The 20094-nt window shown below is 44.5% G+C and overlaps 1 pseudogene across 1 annotated transcript in view; it reads left to right on the plus strand.

Moving 5' to 3' along the window:
• Positions 1-524: 524 nt before the first annotated feature.
• Positions 525-20094, plus strand: part of LOC103089494 (lupus La protein homolog pseudogene) — an 87288-nt pseudogene continuing 67718 nt past the window's right edge. The window contains exons 1-2 of the transcript XR_457111.1: positions 525-1715; positions 2750-2808. The product of XR_457111.1 is annotated as a lupus La protein homolog pseudogene (transcript). The remainder of the gene's footprint in view (positions 1716-2749; positions 2809-20094) is intronic.

The following is a 20094-nucleotide window of genomic DNA, read 5'->3' on the forward strand; positions in this document are numbered from 1 at the left end:
GAGGTGGAAGCAATCCAATGTCCACTGAGGAAAAATGGATAAACAAAATGTGGTATATTCATACCATGGAATATTACTCAACTTTAAAAAAGAAGGAACTCCTGTCACATGCTACAACATGGATGACCCTTGAGTACATTTTGCAAAGTAAAATAAGCCAGACACAAAAGGACAAAAAATGCATAATTCTGCTTATGGGAGGTATTTAAAGTGGTCAAGTTCATAGAAACAGAAAGTAGAATGGTGGTTACCAGGCACAAGGGGGAGGAGAAAATGGGGAATTTTTGTTTAATGGGTATAGTTTCAGTTTTGCAAGATTAAAATGTTCTACAGATTGCACAATATGTGGATATACTTATCACTACTGAATTATATGATTTAAAATGATTAAGATGGTAAATTTTATGTGTTTTTTTTTACCATAATTAAAATAACATTTTAGGCTAGGGACAGGAGACGTTGCTGTCGCCGTTAGTGACCCTGTGGCACGTCTCTGTGGGACCGGGAACTTAAAGATAGCCAGGATGGCAGAAAATGGTGATAATGAAAAAATGGCTGCTCTGGAGGCCAAAATCTGTCATCAAATCGAGTATTATTTTGGTGACTTCAATTTGCCACGCGACAAATTTTTAAAGGAATAGATCAAACTGGATGAAGTCTGGGTACCTTTGGAGATAATGATAAAATTTAATAGGTTAAACCGTCTAACAACAGACTTTAATGTAATAGTAGAAGCATTGAGCAAATCAAAGGTGGAACTTATGGAAAAAAGTGAAGATAAAACTAAAATCAGAAGATCTCCAAGCAAACCCCTCCCTGAAGTGACTGATGAGTATAAAAATGAGGTAAAAAAACAGATCTGTTTATATTAAAGGCTTCCCAATTGATGCAACCCTTGATGACATAAAATAATGGTTGGAAGATAAAGGTCAGGTACTAAATATTCAGATGAGAAGAACACTGCACAAAGCATTTAAGAGATCAGTATTTGCTGCATTTGATACCATTGAATCTGCTAAGAAGTTTGTCGAGACCCCTGGCCAGAAGTACAAAGACACAGACCTGCTAATACTTTTCAAGGAAGATTACTTTGCAAAAAAAAATGAAGAAAGAAAGCAAAATAAAATCGAAGCTAAATTATGAGCTAAACAAGAGCAAGAAGAAAAACAAAAGCAGAAAATGCTGAAATGAAATCTCTAGAAGAAAAGATTGGCTGCTTGCTGAAATTCTCGGGGGACTTAGATGATCAGACGTGTAGAGAAGATTTGCATATCCTTTTCTCAAATCATGGTGAAATAAAATGGATAGACTTTGTCAGAGGAGCCAAAGGGAATAATTCTGTTTAAAGAAAAAGCTAAGGAAGCACTGGATAAAGCAAAAGACGCAAATAATGGTAACCTAACAATTAAGGAACAAAGAGGTCACCTGGGAAGTACTCGAAGGTGATGTGGAAAAAGAAGCGTTGAAAAAAATAATAGAAGATCAACAAGAATCCCTAAACAAATGGAAATCAAAAGGTCGCAGATTTAAAGGAAAAGGAAAGGGAAATAAAGCTGCCCAGATTGCGTCTGCTAAAGGAAAAGTACAGTTTCAGGGCAAGAAAACTAAATTTGACAGTGATGAAGAACATGATGAAAATGGTGCATCTAGACCAGTAAAAAGAGCAAGAGAAGAAACAGACAAAGAAGAACCTGCATCAAAACAGCAGAAAACAGAAAACAGAAAATGGTACCAGTAATTTAGAAAACATTTTTTATTCATTTTAATTAGATTTTAAGCTGCTTTTGTCTTTGGAGGCTTTTAAAAAGAAAAACGAATTAGGTCCACTTCAATGTCCACCTGTAAGAAAGGAAACTCTTTTTGTTGTTTAACTTGTCTTTTTTTGTTGTTGTTATTGTTATCAAAATCAGTATTTTTTTATGTATAATTCTGTTTGTGTTCTTAGTTATAAAAATTTAAATTAAAAAAATTAAAAAATAACATTTTAAAAGCGAGGGAGGAATTCCCTGGCAGTCCAGGGGTTAGGACGTATCGCTTTGGGGCTGGATTCATTCCCTGGTCGGGGAACTGAGATCCTGCAAGCCGCGTGGTGCAGTCAAATAAATAAATGAATAAAAGGGAGGGGGAACCTGTTGATTTCCTCACTTTGGAGGGATTTATAATACTGACCAAGCTAGGCACTTTATACATGTTATCTTCTTTCATTCCCACCATGACTTACTGTGGTAGGCGTTGCTATTCCTTGTTTACAGCCTGGGAAATTGAGCCCCAGTGACAGAAACTGACTCACCCCCAGTTTCATGGAACTCAGTGAGGGGAAGAGCCCCAATTTGTACTCAGATTTGTCTTCCTCCAAATTAGGAGTCTTGTCCCTGCCCTCATCCCCCTGCTGGCTGAGTGTCTCCTGATTCAAGCTCCCAATCACTGATGGAAAGAAAACAAACTTTTAATATGAGTGCTCCATTTCCCCAAATGGAGCCCAAGGTCCTGGGTGAGGCCCAATACATCTTCTATTCCTCAACTTGCCAGGGGAATTAAGCCGAGTACTGGGCACACGTAGTTACTGGGTAAAAAACACTTGAGAAGGAGTTGACATTGTTAAACTTCTCCAAGTTGATATTGTTAAAGTTCTCAAAAACTCCAGGAAGCGTTTTAGTACTAGGGGCAGGGTGCATGTGCAGCCCTTGAGGCGCGCGCGCATGCGACCCATTAGCGCAAGACCGTTATCACGTGACCGTTACCGCGGCAGTTAGAGGTCCGGCTTCGCTGACTGTCAGCCTCAAGGTGGTCCTCGAGGCGGAGAGCGCGGTGAGCGGTGAATGGCAGCGTTCTCCCCGGGGCCTTCCAGGCCCTCTGGCTGATGGGTGAGCTGCGAGGCCAGGGACAGGCTGGGGGATGTGTTCTCCAGAGCTCCCGGGCCCTCGCCAGAGCCGCCCACTGGCCAGGGCCCAGGCCTTGAGGCAGCAGTCAACCTTTCCCCCATTCCCCGCTCGAGGCTGTTTGGAGCAGTCCAGAGAGCTGTGGTCCACATTCAGTGTCACTTGGGGGTAAGTCGCTCCAGCTTGCACAGGCTGGGAATTCTCTCCACCCCATTTGCGCTGCTTCCCTTGCGGGAAGTGAGCCACTTTGGGCCCATTCGCTTTTGAGAGCTGGGCCACTCTGGTTTTTTTGTTTTGTTTTCAATATTCAGGTATTTATTTGGTTGCATCGGTTCTTAGCTGCGGCCCGCGGGCTCTTCGTTGTGTGGGCTTCTCTCTAGTTGCGGTGCGCAGGCTCCAGGGCGTGTGGTCTTAGTTGCTCTGCTGCATGTGGGATCTTAGTTCCTGGACCAGGGATCGAACCTGCGTCGCCTGCATTGGAAGGCGTACTCTTGGACCACGAAGGAAGTCCCTTGGTCAACTCTGTTTGGAGGCCTCTGTCTGGGAGTGGAAGTGGAATTTTTTTTTTTTTAATTGAAATAGAGTTGATTTACAATGTGTCAATCTCTGTGGTACAGAAAAGTGACTCAGTTACACACATATAGACATTCTTTTTCAGTATTCTGTTCCATCCATTATGGTCTGTCACAAGGTATTGAATATAGTTCCCTGTGCTATACATTAGGACCTTGTTGTTTATCCGTTATTTTTAAATAATTTTTAATTTAATTAATTAATTAATTAATTAATTAATTAATTTTTGGCTGCATTGGGTCTTCATTGCTGTGCATGGGCTTTCTCTAGTTGGACCAAGGATCAAATGCGTGTCCCCTGCATTGGCAGGCAGATTCTTAGCCACTGCGCCACCAGGGAAGTCCCTATCCATTCTAAATGTAGTAGCTTGCATCTACCAACCCCAAACTCCCAGTCCATCCCTCTCCCTCCCTCCTCCCCCTTGGCAACCACAAGTCTGTTCTCCATGTCTATGAGTCAGTTTCTGTTATGTAGATTCATTTGTGCCATATTTTAAATTCCACATATAAATGATATCATACAGTATTTGTCTTTCTCCTTCTGACTTATGGAAGTGGAATTTAGACTACAACTCCTCTGATTTTCTGTCTGTGTGATGGTAATTTATCTGTTATGTTTTTGTGTGTATCATTTTGGGGTGAGCCACTCTGGTTTGCTTTTTTTTGTGGGACTTTTGTTTGTGGGACCGTGTTTGTTATGTTGTATGTGTGTGAATCAGTACTTGCACTGGCTAGTTGAGACGTCTTTGGTGAATAATGGAGCGAGTGTGATGACAACCAGGTATCCTTCCCTATTTTGTTGGGATTCGCCTGTGGTGAAGCGATGTTTGGGATTTTCCCTTTGCAGTGATTGGGAAGCTCCCTTTTTGGTGCTAGGGAACTGTGATCCTGCAAGACCGTTTGGCGTTGCATTTGTTTGGTTGATATTTGATAATGCCTGCTGTGATAATCAGAGCTCTTTCCATTTTATAGGCCCCCTAGAGTGTATTTTGCAAAACTGGGAAATTTTTAGTATGCTCCTAGAAAGAGAGAGAAAGTTCGTTTGTTTGTTTGAACACTGTGTGGCCACTATAGTCTTTAGACTTAAGAGGAAAATTGGTTATGATGAAACTCCTTTGAAATTCCAAAACTGGTTCTTTTTGCATATGCAGTTAGAGAAAGCTGGCTTGATGGAATACTTTTTTCAGAATCCTGACCCTGAGAAAATAAAAATATTTTTAGGAGAAATCTTGAAGTTAACTAAGTAAATTTTACTATTTCAACTGTTATTTTTGGTTTTGCATTTGCCAGGTGAATTGCCATGACACACACAGTCATGATTTCCTGTCTTTCCATTTGCATGTTGTTTGTTGTTAAAAAGAGGGATCCTTGTTTGAAAAAGTTAAGGAAATTGTTGGACTTCACCCTTTTGTTTCTGTCCTGCAGGAATTAGATTTTGTTCTTTGTGTGTATGTTTGCATTTGTCTTGTGTGTTAAGTGTGCTGGCTATGGGAAACTCAAATTTGTTTCCCAAATGCAGCCCCTTGAGGTGCATTCTCCAGAATTGGACCGCTTTCAGTTATAATATTGCTGAATTAACTTGTAAATGAGCTGTATTTCATAGACTTAAAAGTAAGCACTTACAAATTAAATACTTCCTAATATTTAGAAAATTGTCCAAGGGTGGGGTGAATTGGGAGATTGGGATTCACAGATTATATCTATGTATAAAATAGGTAACTAATGAGAACATACTGTATAGCACAGGGAACTCTACTCAATGCTCTGTGGTGACCTAAATGGGAAGGAAATCCAAAAAAGAGGGTATATATGTATACATGTAGCTGACTTACTTTGCTGTACAGCAGAAACTAACACAACATTATAAAGCAACTATACTCCAATAAAAATTAATTTTAAAAGAAAGAAAGAAAGAAAGAAAATTGGCCAAAATGAATTTCAGGTCCTCATGATTTTGGAAATACGCCGTACTGAATTGATATCTGGTACTGAAGGCAGCTGAAGCTTATTGGTTTGTTAAGTGTAATACTTCTGTTGTATCTAGGTATACTAGAGATCAAATAAGACCTTATATCTGTTGCAAATTTGTCAGCAAGGAAAATAACTTGATATGACGAAACTTTAAGTCTATCTAAAATAGCCTTTCCAAAAAATTAAATAAATAAAACAATTAAATCAAATAGCCTTTCCAGATTTTGGTAACTTGAAACTGAACTAAGTTAAATGGCAAGAATTTATTGACTATCTGGGTCATTTCAAATAGAATAAGGGAATTCCCTGGCAGTCCAGTGGTTAGGACTCCAAGCTTCCACTGCAGGGAGCACGGGGTCAATCCTTGGTCGGGGAAATAAGATCCTGCATGGTGCGCGGTGCGGCCAAAAAACAAAAATCAAATAGGATAAAATATTGGAACATTGGTTGCTGGGCAAATCTAAGTTTACCTGCCTTTGCATTCTGAGGAGAGGAAAACTAAAGCATAAGTTTCCAATCAGAAAATGCTGGTATGAGACTGCCAACAAACACATGAAAGGATGCTCAACATCACTAATCATTAGAGAAATGCAGATCAAAATTACAATGAGGTATCACCTCACACCAGTCAGAATGGCCATCATCAAAAAATCTACAAACGGGCTTCCCTAGTCGCGCAGTGGTTGAGAGTCCGCCTGCTGATGCAGGAGACACGGGTTCGTGCCCGGTCCGGGAAGATCCCACATGCCGCGGAGCGGCTGGGCCCATGAGCCATGGCCGCTGAGCCTGCGCGTCCGGAGCCTGTGCTGCGCAACAGGAGAGGCCACAACAGTGAGAGGCCCATGTACTGCAAAAAAAAAAAAAAAAAAAAAATCTACAAACAATAAATGCTGGACAGGATGTGGAGAAAGGAGAGTCCTCTTGCTCTGTTGTTGGGAATGTAAATTGATACAGCCACTGTGGATAACAGTATGGAGGTTCCTTAAAAAACTAAAAATAGAACTACCATATGACCCAGCAATCCCACTACTGTGCATATACCCTGAGAAAACCATAATTCAAGAAGAGTCATGTACCACAATGCTCATTGCAGCTCTATTTGCAATAGCCAGGACATGGAAGCAACCTGGGTGTCCCTCGACAGATGAATGGATAGGAAGATGTGGTGCATATATACAATGGAATATTGCTCAGCATAAAAAGAAACGAAATCAAGTTATTTGTAGTGAGGTAGATGGACCTAGAATCTGTCATACAGAGTGAAGTAAGTCAGAAAGAGAAAAACAAATACCGTATGCTAACACATATATATGGAATCTAAAAAAAAAAAAAGGTTATGAAGAACCTAGGGGCAGGACAGGAATAAAGACACAGACGTAGAGAATGGACTTGAGGACACGGAGAGGGGGAAGGGTAATCTGGGACAAAGTGAGAGAATGGCATGGACTTATATATACTACCAAATGTAAAATAGATAGCTAGTGGGAAGCAGCCGCATAGCACAGGGAGATCAGCTCGGTGCTTTGTGTCCACCTAGAGGGGTGGGATGAGGTGGGGGGAGACGCAAGAGGGAGGAGATGTGGGGATATATGTATACGTACAGCTGATTCACTTTGTTATAAAGCAGAAACTAACACACCATTGTAAAGCAATTATACTCCAATAAAGTTGTTAAAAAAAAAATGCTGGTATGACAAGCAGTTATTATATGTTTTGAGCAAAAAAGGAGTTTTATGCATGGTCAGGCTGAGATTAGATTAAACTTAGTTAGGTAAATGGAATTTGTTATTAAAAGTAGGGTAGTGCAAGACTAGATTTGGTTCCTCTCTGCTAAGAGAACAAGTTTACTTAGAATGTTGATTTTGATAACAGATTATATGAACTTCCTTGCCTTTAAGTGATCTGTATTGGCTTTTGAGATCTCTTCTCACTTTGGATAAGAAATAAGTAATGTCTTATAGTGACCTATGATCTTATTTAACGAAATGTTTTGAAACTTTTTGAAAAACTTCCCAAATATCAAATTTTAATTAAAGTTCTTTTGACCTCCAGCTAACTTCGGGATGCTTAAGAGGGCCCCTGAGGCATCTCAGAGAGGAATATTTAACTAGTATTATTTGGTATATTGAATTACACGGGAAGCATTGTCAAATGAGTGATAAATCTTCTCAGATTATACGGTATGGATAAATGTTACTACTGTAGATATTCTAGAAATTATATAAAGTTTCTGAAATATAGATATGTCCTGGAATAATCTATCAGCCATAATTCTGGTTATATCCGAGCAACTTGATTAAGCTTTTTTGTCAACACACTGTGATCAGATCTTTAACCTTGGCTTTTTAAGTCTTTAATAGACAGTTAACCTGATACTTTGCAAAAGTGCTTCATCTTCAAGAAGATTCATAGGAAGGGCTTTCTGACAAGTACAGGTCTCTAATAAATCTCAGATTATACTGCTGAACTGGGTAAGAAATTTAAAATCCTAATGAAAAACGTGATGGCTTCATAAAAAGTTAACAGAAGGATTGGGTACCATGTAAACTGGTGAATATGGTTACAATGTTTATGGGTTTTGTCTGGAGTATTACTGATTTTGATCTGTGTTCTCCAGATACAGGGAAGCCCTTCCCCTCACGTTACTCCTGACTTAACAACGATTTGGTAAATTTTACCTCTTTGAGTAAAACTGAAATATTTTTCTTTTATCTCTGGCTGGTCCCTCCAGAAACTGGGGATTCCTGGGTTCTGGGCAGCCTTGTCAGGTGAAAGGGAAAGACTATCTCCTAGCATGTACAGGAATCTTGATATTTTGGGGACCGAGAATTCCACTAAGGCAAAATCTGATGGCAGGTCTTTAGCATTTCCTGGCCTTGAGAGGCCTTTTGGGAATTCATTCTAAGACTCCTGAGGAGTTCCACCAAAGCCAGTTCGGAGGAGCCTAGTAGTCAATTGACCGGATTTATTTTACAAACAAATTAGTCTTGATTTGGCATGTTTGTGAAAAACATTGCTTGCTTTAAGTCTGTTGCTGAAAGCACATGTACAATGCTTGTGTGACAACTGGGTATAAGTGACAAAATGTGTGGCCTATGAAGTGTTTCTCCATGAACATACTTCAGAGCCTGTTCACAATATCTGATCACTTTTCCCCAATGTGAATATCTAGGCAAATATAAAGAAGGCCTAGCACTGAGGGGCACGATCTAGACCCAGGGCAAGCAGCTAAATAACTCCAGCATCAAGGGACATGTTTTGGTTTGTTGAAGGATTTGGAATTGAAAAGGGAGATGACAGGGGATTCCCTGGTGGTCCAGTGGTTAGGAATTTGTGCTTTCACTGTGGGAAAGGTTCAGTCCCTGGTTGGGAAACTAAGATCCCACAAGCCATGTGGTGCCACCAAAGAAAGAAAAAATAAATAAATAAAAAGGAGATGATGCACATATTTTGAGGTATGGGGAAGTTCTGGCTGATACATGATTTAACTTAAACTTTACTGACCAGAGCAGTCTGTTTTGTGGTCTTTTGAACATGTATTGTACATCAGTCTTGGGCATTCAGGAGGGGGATACATTTGAAAGTCAAAAATGGAATCGCTGTGCTTCAGATATTCAAGGTAAAACTAGGTGGCCATTGTGGATGTGATTTCAGACACATTCCTGTATTGTTGAGGACTTGAATTTTCTGAGCTGTGTCATACTTGGGATTCCCCCAGCCATTCTCAAAGCAGTGTCTGCTGGCAGATGGCAGCTTCAACCTTATAACCTCAAGGTCTCCTCTGGTAACTATTAGCAGAAAAAGGAGACATGTAGTGGCCAATAACTCCAGCTATGTATACGTTAATACCACGTTAGAGGTTAAAACCTACTTAGATAAAACTATTATACAAGACTTGGTTCCAGGACTTGGAACTCAGGACTATTTCCAACTCGGTATCCATTCCCCAAATAAAGGTAGGACTACAGCCCATTTTAGCAGGAAGTAGCCAGAGTGGTCGTTGCCCCATTCCTTGAAAGACTTGGGGAAGGATAAAACAGGATTGGAGGCTGAAACTGAGTCCCCCTAAAACTGAGTTCCTCTGCTGAGTTTATGATTAACCTCTCTATCCAAAACATTATACTCATCTGTTCTCCTCAAGATTAAGGAATATCAAAGAAAAGGGGGGAATTGTAATAGGGGCAGGGTGGGTTTGCAGCTGTTAACATTGGACCGTTAGTGCAAGACCCATAGTTCTCGACCATCAGCAAGGTGGTTAGAAGTCCCACTCCATCAACAGCCAACCTCACAGTGGTCCTTGCAGCAGGGAGTGTGGTGAGGTAACATCTTCATGGAAAGTACCATTTAAGTACTTTCGGCTCACAAAGCATTTTCACATATGTTAACCTATTTGCTCCTGATGGTATCACTGGATAAAAGAGGTCATCATCATCTGCATTTTACAGATGAGGGAAGCACAGCTCAGAGGGACGTGTTCAAGGTCCCCCAGCTGGGATTACAATCACTGGAAGCATGACTGGACAGGTGTCTCAGGACCCCGAAGTCTGTGATGCTTTCACAGGTGGCCTCATAAATTATGGCCAGGCTCTCTCTCTCACTCAGCCTTCTCTGTTGATCTTGTGCTATGCTCACCTGCTGACCAAGAGGGTGAGCCTTGATCTCCAAGGCCAAATAAATTCCTGACAGTCCGCATGAAGGCTGGAGACGCTTTTCTTGAGATTGCAGTTTTAGCATCGAATACCCAGCCAACTACCATGTGCCAGTGAGTGAAATGCTGGGGCATTCCCAGGCCCAGGAAAGGGTTGGTCAAAAGGGGTCGGGCTGGAGTCCAGCTAAGCAGGGAGGCCTGGCAACTGGCACAGGGCAGGGAGGCACAGATGGGGTCAAGCTTGGGGACATAGCTAAGTGGTGTCAATATGAGCCAAACTGGTCTGCTGCCCAGGGGTTGGAGCTTTGCCCAGAGGGGCCAGAGGGGGCAGAGGAGAGGACTGAGGTTTCTTGCTCTCTGCCCTATCTCCCGCGCCCCCATCCCACCACCCCCTGCCAAGTGCGGACAGCTGCAAGCCCGAGGATGCTGGCCCTAGAGTGAGGGTGGTCGTGGCCTGCAGGTGGGGGCAGCAGGATGGCCACCCAGTGGCCAACCACATCTGTTTGGTCCTTTCATTATGACATTTTTTCCTCTGATTACAAAAGTATCTTGTGTTCACAATAAAAAAAATTGAGGGCTACCAAAAAACCCACAAAAGCACAAAATAAAAAGCACCCATAATGCTCTTTTTTAACTGTATAAAGGACAAAAGGTAAAAAGTAAACACCCTCATCTCCCCACTCCTTACTCTCCCCTACCCCACACACCCAGGGGTCATCACTGATGGCAGTTTGATAATGTTTGTTATGGCTCCACTCTTCTTCTCTCTTCCTGTTGGAGGGAAGGGGGCAGTGATTTCCCAAGAAGTGAAACAAAAACTGTCACTGTTTTGACTGACAACGTAAACATTTGATTTTAATTCCTTTTAAATACGTTGGTGACAAAGTGCTCTGTTTGAGAAGTGTCCTGGCTCCATCTACTTTGGACACTTGTACCTCCCCCACCTCTGGCTGCCCTTATCACCTCCCTGTGAGGAAGACCAGGGAAGGAGGCCTCTGGGGGTTGATTTCAAGGCAATTAGGAGGCTTTCTGCTTCCAAACACGTCTCTTTTTTTCAAGACACACTTTATTTATTTATTTATTTTTGGCTGCGTTGGGTCTTTGTTGCTGCGCACAGGCTTCCTCTAGTTTTGGCGAGTGGAAGCTGCTCTTCATTGCAACACGCAGGCTTCTCATTGCGGTGGCTTCTCTTGTTGCAGAGCATGGGCTCTAGGCCCACAGGCTTCAGTAGTTGCAGCATGCGATCTCAGTAGTTGCGGCACGCATGCCGTAGAGTGCACGGGCTTCGGTAGTTGTGGCACACAGGCTCAGTAGTTGTGGCGCACGGGCTTAGTTGCTCTGCGGCGTGTGGGATCTTCCTGGACCAGGGATCGTGTCCCCTGCATTGGCAGGCGGATTCTTAACCACTGTGCCACCAGGGAAGTCCAAACACTTCTCTATTATGTCACTGATGCCTGAAATTCCACTGTCGAGATGTCATACCTTTAAGAGAAAACTTCATTTTTCCTGAAAATACAACTCCCTCATGGGAACTATGAATCCTTTAAGAGTATGGAATACAAAATGAGTTTTAAATTTCTTTCCTGAGGACAAGGTTTGGTTTTTATATTTTTAAAGATATTAATGTTTTGGGACTTCCCTGGTGGTCCAGTGGTAAACGGTCCGCCTTCCGGTGCGGGGGACACGGGTTCGATCCCTGGTCGGGGAACTAAGATCCCACATGCCGCGGGGCAATTAGGCCCGTGTGCCACAAACTACAGAGCCCACGTGCCCTGGAGCCCGCGTGCCACAACTAGAGAGAGAAAACCTGCACGACACAACTAGAGAGAAGCCCTCGTGCCACAGTGAAAGATCCCGCATGCCGCAACTAACACATGATGCAGCCAAAAATAAAATAACTAACTAAATAAATAAATAATGTTTAAAAAAAAAAGATATTAATGTTTCTTTTTTTTCCCTCATTATAAAAGTAACACATTTGTTGTGAAAAAATGTAGAAAAAGAGAAAAGCATAAATGAGAAAACCAAATTTGCTCACAGAATATTACCCAGAGATAACAAAACTAATATTTTTATGTAAAAATCTTCTGGTCTTTTAAATTTTATTTTATTTTTGGCCGCACCACACGGCTTGTGGGATCTTAGTTCCCCAACCCAAGGATTGAACCTGTTCCCTCTGCAGTGGAAGCATAGAGACCCAACCACTGGACCACCAGGGAATTCCCTTCTAGTCTTTTTTCTATGTGAATTATATATGTGTAGATAAACGTACACAAACGCATTCGCATACACACATATAAATAATGCCAAATTGGCACTTTCTTTTATTATTATACCATGTCACTAAATATTCTTTGATATCATAACTCTTAACACATACACGTACACTGTCGTATAAATATACCCAAATAGGGAACTAGTCCCCCCACTGCTGGACAATAAGCTGGTGCTAATTTTTCTCTACGATATCCAATGCTGCAATGAACATTCTTGTGTAGAAATGCTGCGAGCAAGTTTTAATCACGGGATTAGGGAGCACACACTTACATGCCAGTGTCTGGGGGCAGGAGGCCATTGAAAAGAGTGTTGTCTACCAAAAACCTGTGGAACGTGGAGACTGAGGGCACCACAGCCTTCACGGACTCATGGCGTGGCCTGCGGCTAGCCCACCCTGAGTGGCCCGTGAGACATGGCAGGTGCTGCTTGCTGGCCAGATTAGCAGCCTTAGTGCTGTCTTCCCTCTATAAAAATAGCTCACATTCTACAATGGACAGTCCGCGCTACTCTCTCTTAGGGCAAGCCGCACCCACAGGCACAATCTGGCACTGCTGGGGCATAGGAGCCCACACCCTGGCCACAACTGCCCGGGCCAAGGTTCAGCCTGACACAAAGGCAGCCATTTATAGGCTGGATGTGCAGGAGGGGCAGCCCAGCATTAAAACTCTGCCCATTGGGGACCTTCTCTATTGGACAGTGGCTCACCAAGCCAGCTGTCTCTCACCAGGATGCTTGAAAACCAGAGGACCATTAAGTGGTCAGAAAGTGAGGGTTGGGGACTTCCCTGGTGACACAGTGGACAAGACTCTGAGTTCCCAATGCAGGAGGCCCAGGTTCAATCCCTGGTCAGGGAACTAGATCCCATATGCATGCTGCAACTATGAGTTTGCATGCCACAACTAAGGAGCCTGCCTGCCGCAACTAAGACCCAGTGCAACCAAATAAATTAATTAATTAAAAATATATAGAGAGATACAACCACAGGTGCCACTACAACCACTTTCTAATTGTTCTTTTTACAGTCACTGAAGTAATTTATTAAAAAAAAAAATGTGAGGTTTATATGGGGAGAAGGTAGTGGGCAGGAGTCAGGATGTAGAAACCAGGAGGCAGCAGAAGACATTAGGTGAAGAGAGTCCATAATTGGGTTTGTTGCAAGCATCCAGTGACTCCAGAATGAGGACCCAGTTGTTCCAGAGGGCTGCTCTTTGTCTGGTGAGATCCCTCCTGGGCTTCCCAAACAACCTTACAATAAAGGCTTAGCCCTGGAAGTAACCAGAGTTGGTCTGTGTCCCCTGCAGCCTGTAGGAGTCTTACCCCACACATGTGGACAGTACTCTGCAGCTTATGTGATGCATTCCTAGGACTTCTCTCATCACAACAACTGTGGGAGGGAGAGTAGTTTATCCCCATTTTACAGGTGAGGAAACTGATGTTCAGAGAGGATCTGAGTCTGCTGGCAGGTCAGGGAGCAGAAACTCGGAGCCACGTTTGCTGACCCCACATCCAAGCTGGTCTCACCACACCAAGTGGCCTCCTGTCCCGTCCCCACAGATGTCATCACTACGCTGCAATACCGCTGTCACTAGCCCTTTCTGAAGGTGAACTAGCCTTAGTTGATTTTGTGTGTTTCAACTTGTCTACTCAACTTGCTGTAATGCCTGAGGACTGGGTTTGCAGGTTTTCTTGTTCATAGTGCTCAGTACTTGTGAGGATGCAGTAGGGGTTCAATAAGTTCTGATGGTTCCAAATGCAGTTTTTCAAAATGCAGAGGCCCACATCCCACCTTGGAGTACAAAACAGGACTCTAGGCAGTTCTGAAAATTTCCCTAGGAGTCTGATCACATTCCAGGTTGAAAATCAGATATAGAGAATGCTTAATCAGCCCCTTCAACTCTCAAAAAAAACAGCCATGACCCAGGAAATAAGCAAAAATATGTAAATGAGCAACCAAACTGAATCTCATAAATTTTATGCACAAAAGATGAAACATGCTTGTCTTAAAACAAACTGCTCGGACTTCCCTCGTGGCGCAATGGTTAAGAATCCGCCTGCCAGTGCAGGGGGCACAGGTTCGAGCCCTGTTCCGGGAAGATCCCACATGCGGCGGAGCAACTAAGCCCGTGCGCCACAACTACTGAGCCTGCGCTCTAAAGCCCGCAAGCCACAACTAATGAGCCCGCGCACCACAACAAAGAGTAGCCCCCAGTTCACCGCAACTAGAGAAAGCCCACGCACAGCAACAAAGACCCAACGCAGCCATAAATAAATAATAATAAAATAAATTAAAAAAAAACAAAACAAACTGCTCTAGCCTCACTCTGCACCTCCATACCCTTACTTTACACATTATTCTAATGAGGTTGGTCACTTGGTTTCTCAGCCCACGGTTTATTGGAAGCATGCATAGAAATAGCTATGAGAAACTGAAAGCTGTTACAAACATTGGTGATCGTAACAGTGGTCTTGAGTTATCAAGAAAAGGTCAAATACAGCAGGAAGATGTACAATCCATTTTAGAAAGATCTTCTAAAGAAAATTGGTTTAGGTGTTTAAAGGGCAGGGTTTCAGTTACCCTGAAAACTGACCATGTGCTAAAAAGGAGCCCAGGCCTCCTCTCTGGTATTGCCAGTCCTGCCTGCAATGTTTGTCTCATCACACTGCACTGACAGTGTCCAGCTCTCCAACTTATGTGTTGCGTAGTAGCTAACTGCATGAACTCTGGAGATAGGCTCACCAGGTTCAAATCCTGGCTCTGCCACTTCTGAGCTGTGTGACCTTAGGCAAGTTACCTAATCTCTCTGTGCTTGTTTCCTCATCTATCAAATAAGGATAATAATAGCACCCACATCCGGATCAGGTACATAGAGAGCTCTTATACATGAGAGTGATGACAGCAGGGATTGAATCTTATTCAGCTCTGTCCCCACCTCTCCCTTAGCCCCTTACTCCTCAAGGGGCTCCTGGATCCACCAGCAACTGAGAGCTGGTTAAGAATGCAGAATAATACATCCAGACCTATTAAATCAGATTCAGCATCTTAAGATTTTGTGTGCACATCAGAATGTAGAAGCCCTCAATGAATGAAATTAGGCATTATTGTATATGGAAGTCCCAGGAGCATCAGAAAGACAGAAACAGGGAGCAGGGGGGCTAGCCCCTGAGGAAACTAAGGAAGTGGGTGCAAAGGAGAAAGTGTGGGCAGCTGGGAACTCAGAGGGACTTGGTTTAGCCACTTTCCCGGCTGTATGACCTTGGGCCTCGGTACCCTCATGTGTGAGATGGAGGAATGCCCACCTTACAGGGCTGTAACCAGGATGAGAGATAAATACATAAAGTGCACGGGGCGGGCCCTCAGGCTGTCATTACTGCAGGCTCACAACCCCTCACCCGAAGCCCTGGGGTCAGACGCCTGTGGGTTTTCAGAGCTTTCAGATTTCAGAAAGCTCACATGACACTACAGAACACCCAGCAGGGTGCTGGGCAGCACCCTTAATTAAACACAGCAAAGCTTTTGCAGTGAAATGTATGAACAGTAAGAGACATATTAAAGACTTTAAATAGTCTCACATCATGGCAGACCAGATTTGTGGCCAAATCAGTTTATATCAAACCTATTTTTTTTTAAAGTCTGATCTTTAGAGCTTTTGGCTTTCAGAATTGTAGACAAGGGAGTGTGAGCCTGAATGACAGAGGAGGAGGGGCAGCCCTGGAGGGAGAGCCGACCAGGCTTGGAGGGGTGTGCAGGGGAAGGGCTGATAGCTTGCCTGCAGGGGTGAGTCCACAGGCAGAAGGAGAGGGCAGAAAGCAAGACTTGGAGGCCTTGTAGACAGGAGGGACCCTGACACATGGACTGTAGGAAGTTGCCACGGTTAGGGCCTGAACAGGAGTGTGACCTAATCAAAGACAGAACGACAGGTTGGTCAGGCTTGCAAACAAACAGGAACAGGGCATCATGGACCCACTCGAATTTCCCAGCACAGAATCAAGAGTGGGCTCACCCCTACTCCCCACCCACCCCGCTCCCCCAACTACCCAAAAACACGCAGAGGAAAGGTTTTCATATTCTATCACACTGTCAGGGCAGCCCACAGGGTCTTATCGATTACATAGGCACAAGTAAAATGATCACAATATGAACAAAAAATAAACATAATACGAGTTCCACCGTGTGCCGCTTGCCATGAACCTGTTGTCTCCAGCTCTTACAGCACCGCTCTAAGGTATTAATTATTTTTCCTTTTACAGAGGAGGACACTGAGGCCCAGGTGGCCTAAGAAAGTCCAGGGTCACACTGGTTCATCTAATGCCAGTGCCTGAGTGCCTTCCAATAAACCACATGCTCAGGGGATAACTGAGGCCAAGGCAAGAAAGAGACAAGCTGGGGGGCTGAGATTGGGAGAGAGTGCAAGTCCTGCAGCCTCGGAGAGTTTTGATTCAGACTTGGGTTCTGCCCTCCACCTCTCTGAATCCTTATTTATGTCTTGGATGTATCTCTTACAAACCCCAGAGTCGGGATTTGTCCTCTATCCACTCTGACAACCTTTATCTTTTAACAGGAACATTTCATCCATTTATATTTAATGTAATTGTGAATATATTTAGGATTAAATCTACTCTCTGCTTTCTATTGGTTCCATCTGTCCTGTATTCTTTTTTCTCACCTCTTTTTTCCCTCTTTTGGATTTAATTTTTTTTTTTTTCCATTGAATCCTTCCCTCTATTAATTTGGAGGTTATTCCTCTTTCTCTGTTTGGCCCTGCTCTCAATATTTCAAGGGTTATGTGATATATGTATGTTTTATACCACTAGTCCAATAGCTTGAGATGATCTTATAAAAACAAGAGCTTTGGAGTTCGACAGGCCTGGGTTGGAACCCTGGCTTTAGAACTTTTTAGCTGTGTGCTCCTTTCCAGCTGCTTTCCTCTAAGTCTCAGTTTGTAAAAGATGGGTTGATGGAACTCATCACCCAGCTTATTGTGTTACTTTAGTGAGCTGAGGGGTGCCAAGTGCCCTGCCCAGGGCTTGGCACAGAGAAAGGGCTCAATGTTCCTCTCTCCTCTGTGGTCTTTGCCTCTCTGCATTCTGGAAGAATTGGCCCCAGATGGAGGCTGCTCAAGAGCCTGGTTGCATAGCTGGGCTTTACCATAGAAAACCTTCCCAGAAGGAATCCCTTTGGAATAAGATGTTCCCAGGGTGCAGCCAGTCTGCAGCATCATCAGTGGACAGCACAGCCTTAGTCTGGGAAGTGGGAGGCTGTTGGGAAATTCTGCTAAAATGGGGGAGGGAGATGGGTAGCATTGATCAGTGTCCCAGAGGGGCTAATCACGGAAGGGAGGAGGGCTCCCCAACAGTGTGTGTGTCTCTAATCTGGGCGAAGAAGGGGGGCTGACCGGTAAGCAGCAGCTTCTCCACCTGGGAGGCAGGTGTGTCCTCTTGTAGAGGAGAGCAGTGACTCGCCAGACTACCACAGCCTGTTATAAATATCCCGAGACACTTAACCCCCTCGGCCCTGATTCTGTATTAGCACAAGTGGTGCTCCATAATTCCATAACTAATTAGGTTTCCTAAGCACCTTAAGACTGGGAGAGGGTGTCCCAACCTGTGGACACAAATATTACAAACTACATGGTCGGTCCCCACCCCCACTGTGAATCAAAAAATAAGTCCTCTTTCTCTCTCTTATCTATTTACTCATTTACAAATTAGCATTTGGGTGAATTTTGAGAAGTGAGGGTAGGCCGAATGTGCCCTGCCCCAGCAGTGGAGGTGCCGAGCCCTAACCACTGGACCACCAGGGAATTCCCTTACCTGTTCTTTTTTAATGTAGCTAGTAGGAAATTTAAAGTTACATTTGTTTTGGGAAAACTGCTGAAATCTGAATAAAGTTGATAGTGTTGTGCCATTGTTAATTTCTTATTTTGGGGGCAAATATACCATAGTTATGCAAGATGTTAACCTTAGGGGAAGCTGGGTGAAGAGTTTACTGGAACTCTCTGTACAATCTTTGCAACTCTCCTATAAATCTAAAATGTTTCCGGACTTCGCTGGTGGCACAGTGGTTAAGAATCTGCCTGCCAATGCAGGGGACGTGGGTTTGAGCCCTGGTCTGGGAAGATCCCACATGCCGCGGAGCAGCTAAGCCTATGCGCCACAGCTACTGAGCCTGCACTCTAGAACCCCCGAGCCACAACTACTGAGCCTGTGTGTTGCGACTACTGAAGCCTGCGCGCCTAGAGCCTGTGCTCCGCAACAAGAGAAGCCACCGCAATGAGAAACCCACACACCACAAGGAAGAGTAGCCCCCGCGAGCCACAACTAGAGAAAGCCCGTGTACAGCAATGAAGACCCAATGGAGCCAAAAATAAATATAAATAAATTTATTTTTTTTTTAAATCTAAAATGTTTCCAAAATGAAAAGTGTAAAAATACCCCCTCCTATTACATGTGTGATCACACTATATTTCTATTGGAGAAACATATAATAGAATTATATTTCTAGCACAGAGCTTAAAACAGTTCTCTAAGAGGTATTATCGTCATCTCATGGGTGAAAAAGACGGTGCTCAGAGGGGCTAATCAGCAGGATTTGGGACGTTGTCTGTTGGGTTCGAAGCCCTTGAACTTTCTGCTCTACTCCTTGCCTTCTCCTCCAACAACTGGCACCCACTAGAGCTTTGTGAGAATTCCTCCGAGGGTACTAGTGTGGGCATGTGGACCCATGGATAAGCCACTCGCTGTGGGGGCAGGGGCTGGTGGGTGAGAAGAGGTGGGGAGATGAAGAGCAGAAGCAGGGGAATGTGGGGGTTCCTGGGATGAGAGGACTGTCCAGGTAAGAGCCAGGCAAGGTCTTGAGACCCTAGGACAAAGGGGAGGAGTGACAGCTGAGCTGATAGGCTTTCTGTTTTATTGACTGGCTGTTTTCTTTGATCTCTACCTTGCTTTGGAAAGGATGTCAGGAGCATCTGCTGCTGTCTCAAGGAAAACTGGCAAGGCTGCTAATGACTTGGATGAACAGGCCCCAAAGGGGACAAATAATGGCACACAGGGGTAGAGCCGGGTACCTGGGCATGTCCTGGTGTAAGGAAAATGCAGTGGGGATGCTGTTTCCATCTTGTCTCTTTGCACCTCCCTCCTTTCTCATCTCAAAGGAAGTATGCTTGTTCTGATGTAGAAGACCCTGCTTCCTGACCTGCAGGCCCAAGGCTCAGCCACCGCGAGCCTAGGCAATCCCCTTTCCTGTTCCTTTCTGCCTTGCAAGGGGGCCTGAAGCTGCCCTCTGCTCCACATCCTGGCAGGCACCCCAGACCCAGCCTCAGGCCTCTCGAGGGAAAGACAGAGCCCCTGCTTCTCCTTCGGGCCGGCCCCCCTCAGTCTGGGAGGCCACAGGGGGCCCTGGCTCTCCTACCAGCGAGCGTGCTACTCTGCTGCAGTCCGGGGCGGACAGGGCCAGCCCAGCCGGCAGTGCACTGTCTGCGGCCAGCCGCCCGCCACCTTCCCACGTCCAGCTGTGTGCCGGGCGCCCCTGTCCTGACGTGCCCCTTCCCCTCCACTGCCCTGCCGCGCACTCCGCCGCGCGGCAGCCAGATGTGCCGGCTTTGGTGCTGTCGGGCCCTAATGAGGTCCAGATGTGCAGCCTGGCCTGGGCCGGTGGCGGCGGCTACCAAAGGAGAGGGAGGCCCTGGGAGGGAGGAGCCGGGCTGCAGCTGGACGCCCGGTGCTGGAGGAGGAATGCACTAGGAAAGAT

This window comes from Lipotes vexillifer, unplaced genomic scaffold (genome assembly GCF_000442215.2).
Source record: "Lipotes vexillifer unplaced genomic scaffold, Lipotes_vexillifer_v1.1 scaffold528, whole genome shotgun sequence".
NCBI lineage: Eukaryota > Metazoa > Chordata > Mammalia > Artiodactyla > Lipotidae > Lipotes > Lipotes vexillifer.